Here is a 4436-nt window from a genome sequence, read left to right as displayed (position 1 = left end):
GGCAATGGCGCATCAGGTGCTAGACAAGTTTTCTGAAGCAGAGTTGGCAGCTTTCCGATTGTGGTTTCAATTTTAAGGAGCTCCGGGGCGCATCTCATCAGACTCAGTCAGAGAATTCGACAATGCCATGATTCGAACTTAAATAAAGGACCTTGACATTACATGGTATCTCAACACACCAGGGCACCCAAAGTGTAGAGGAGGTGTTGAGTGGCTTCATAGCACGTTATATATATTTTATTATATAGGCTTCATCGACACTTAAGTTATATATATATATACATAACTTAGAAATAGTCGAGAGCAAAATGCAAAAAAAAATTTTTTAAGGAACGGACGAAAGTGAAAGACTGCCTTTATTGAGTATATATTATTATATTGTAGTACCTTACAACATAAGCTTTTCAAAGATAAACAAACTTCATCTTTCGGTATTTGACATTTGAGCCAGCAAGTTACTTATTTTTTTGATTTTCCGCAGTCAAAATATCAAGGATCAGTCAAGGAGAGGAATGAACAGGTGTAGGGCGGTGGTTTTAGTGGGTAAAAATCCCACACACGGATAGGTACGGGCCTATCCGTGTCTTTTGAAGATTTCCACCGACCCTCGTAAAAAAAAAACAAAAACCTTCTATTCCAAAAACAGCCAAAATACTCCTGAAATAGCATCTATTCTTTCCGCCTTCCTTCGTGATCTTCAAGACACAATAAAGCCTCTTATCTTACTTCTAACCAGACTCCTCACAGAAATCCCGTTCAATTTATCTAGATGAACAAGAGCATCTTGAATATAAATTTATGGAACGAAAATGGACTACATAACCACCGAGACGAACTTGACATATTCTTCCAAGAACATTTCATCGACCCATTTCACAAAACATTCTTACTTATACCTATGAGACCACATTACATATAGAACAGATCATCCTGACAACACATCCCACGCAGGTTCTTGTATCCTTATTCATAAATCTTTACCTCACCCCCTTATTCCTTCCACTCCGTCAGATACTATTCAATCAACATCCATCAGCATATCCTGTCGCCCTTTTAACTTAACACTTTCAGCTGTATACTGTTCTCCAAGTAATTCCCTTTCCTATAGCCATCTTGACTTCTTATTCCAATCCTTTGGTGCGCGATTTATTGCTGGAGGAGATTACAATGCCAAAGATCAACGGTGGGGATGTAGAACGTCCAATACTAGTGGTAGGACCCTTTCCCGAGTCACAAAATCCAATAGCTATTCCATCCTCTCTCCCAAAATACCTCCTTATTGGCCTACATCCCTTAAAAAATGTCCCGATATCCTTGATATATATTTGTTACTTCCCAAACACCCACATCACAATCCATAATTCAATCTTTAAATGATCTCCCTTCAGATCATAACCCAGTTCTATTTCACATCCATTCAAACCCTATTCCTATACCCTCTCCCCCTTCACTCGTTAAAGGACAGGTGAACTGGAAAAATTTTCGGACTTATCTAGAAAAAGTAAAAATTTTTAAAAATTTCATTAAATCAAAAGAACAGATAGAGTCTGCTATCGAAATACTCTCTAGATCGATAGGATCTACTATCACTAACAATACTTCACCAATGAACATAAAACATTTTCGGGAAAACAACTTACCTCGTCACGTACAAGCCTCTTTAACAGAAAAACGACGGGCAAGAGCGAGGTGGCACAGAACAAGATATCCTTCGGGCAAAACTCATACATACTAACAGACAGAAATTTGAAAACACAGAATACAAAATTTCCAGACCCTAACAGAAAACCTAAATACCACTGACAAATCGTTATGGACAACTACTATAATACAAATCTTTCAACCACCCACTTCTCGCTGAAAATAAAACTTGGACACGATTAGATGAAGAAAAATCTCAAATTTTCAGCGAACACCTCATCAAAACTTATAACCCCCATCCTGATATCCTTAATCCAACCCATCTTGGAGATGTTGAAGCAGAGATTACATTTTCAAATGACCCTTCCTCCTAAAGCCTTTCATCCCTCAGAAATAATGAACATCATCCACCAATTACCTTTTAAAAAACCTTAGGCCATTATCTTATCACAGCACACATTCTGAAACAGCTCCCTTGTAAAGCCATCCTACTCCTTATCTATATCTATAATGCTACCCTCCAATACTCCTATTTCCCCGACCATTGGAAAAGGTCTATATAAAAAATGTTTCCCAAACCATCCAAGCCACCTGAATATCCATCTCCCTCCCGTCCCATTTCACGACTGCCCATTGCGAGAAAAATCCTAGAAAAACTTTTATTAAAACGTCTCTATCCAATCCTTGTCTCATATCATGTTATTCCTGACCACCAGTTTGGATTTAGATAAACATCTAATCCCATTCAACCATACAACAGTGTCATCAAGTGGTTGTTGTTATATCTTCCACATTGGAGGGCGAAATGTACTGCACTGGAGTTTTCCTCGATGGTGAACAAGCTTTTGACGGAGTTTGGCATCCAGGTCTGCTCTATAAATTTCGTCAATTCCTTCCCCCTACATATTTCCTATTAATCCGTTCCTACCTCCCTGACAGAACCTGTCAAGTAAATAATAATCTAGCCTATTCATCTTACTTTTCACAGTCCGCCGGTGTTCCTCAAGGTAGTATCTTAGGTCCCATTCTTTACACGGTTTATACAGCTGACATCCCAACTCACCCTAACACAGTCGTAACAACATGCGCTGATGACACATATATACTGTCTCTGAACAACAACCCCACTAATGCATCACAAACACTACAGACACACATAACATCCATTGAAGAATGGTGTCAAAACTGGAGAATCAAAATAAATCCTGACAAATCCTACCAGATCACTTTTACTCTCCGTCGCAACCCTCCTGTCCTTCAGTTTCTTTTCTAAATAGTCCACTAACGCCTGTTGAACAGATTCGATACTTAGGACTCCATCTTAACAAGAGACTTACTTGGAATCCACATACAAGACCGAAATGACTAGAAACTGCTAGTCGATTTCGATTGCTACAAAACCTTCTTGACAAACGCTCTAAACTTGCCATACACAACAAAAAATTATTATACATTACGCTAATCAGACCAATCCTGTCATGATCCTGATTCCAATTTGGACATATAGAATTGAGCTCTAGGGCTCTACCAAACCATCAAATTCATCCCGCATCCAATCCTTACAATCCAAAATCCTTGATGCGCCTTATTACGTTACAAATAAACTCATCCACAAAGACCTCCCATTCGTTGCAGATTCGACCCAAAACAGATATGCGTCTTTTCATTCCAAACTCCTTACCCATCCTAACCCATTAGTTCTGAATCTCTCATCCTTAACAACCCCTGATAATCCTACGAGGCGTCTGAGAAGAAGATGGCCACGGAACCTCCAATGGATGGTTCCTTCCCAAGATTTTCAAGTGTAAATAAAACATTCCACAAATTTATTTATTGTATTTATTTATCTACAGTTGTAAATTACATTAAATAAATAAAATAAAAAAACTTTACTGGTCTATTTTTGGAATTTATTCTACAGCACAACTTTACATTTATAAAGAATTCTTAAGTCCGGGCATTTAAATTCACATGTAAAATAAATCTGTAACCCTATAAACCTATGCAGAGTCAAGGGCACAGTACTTTGTAAAGGAGTACTGTTACTAGACCAACGGTTGTACAAGGATGTGATTTGATTAGTATGACGCTCGACCCCCAATTTATCCCCAATTAAAGGCACCCACTTTTTGAGGTTGGGTGGGCCCAAGAGGACTCCTGAACCAACAAGATTGACTCACGGCTACAGTAATAGAATAAATAATTATCTGTTACAGTTGGATTCCCCGCCGGGTTCTTGGAGTTAGTAGTACATTGCCTTACCACTGAGCCACGCCGCTCTCAAATTCACAATTATTGATGAAAATTTTATTACAAAAGGTAAATTTATAGGTTATCTAGTACTATTTCTATAAATTTTCATCATGTCTTACTTTACCGATATTTACGTTTCTTTTCATTTCACCTATGTTTGTTTTGTATTTTAGATTTGCAGCAAAGGGCAGGAGGGGAGAACACGTAAAGGTTAGAAGAGAGAGGGCTAGCAACCAAGAAAATAGAAGGAACCTAAGTAAACCAGAAACAATAGTCGGCGGGAGGACAAGTGGTGCATTGCCTGCACACGAGATGCTTTGAAACAGCACATAAACAGTGCCCACATATGTACCAAAGAAGAGATGTGGGCAGGACAAACCAATGGAGATCAACGCCCAACAGATACAGAGAAGCAGCCGGAGGTTTAGTCTATCATCAGGTGAATCCACAGAAGGATTGGGAACGTCGGAGACCAAAGAAGAAGTTGAAAAGCCACGGAACCGAGTAAGTCAAGGAGACAGAGTGGAAACAGGAGGATGGAA

This window comes from Halyomorpha halys, unplaced genomic scaffold (assembly GCF_000696795.3).
Source record: "Halyomorpha halys isolate HHAL.00 unplaced genomic scaffold, Hhal_1.1 Scaffold202.1, whole genome shotgun sequence".
Classification (NCBI taxonomy): Eukaryota; Metazoa; Arthropoda; class Insecta; order Hemiptera; family Pentatomidae; genus Halyomorpha; species Halyomorpha halys.
Note: the sequence above shows the minus strand (reverse complement) of the source record.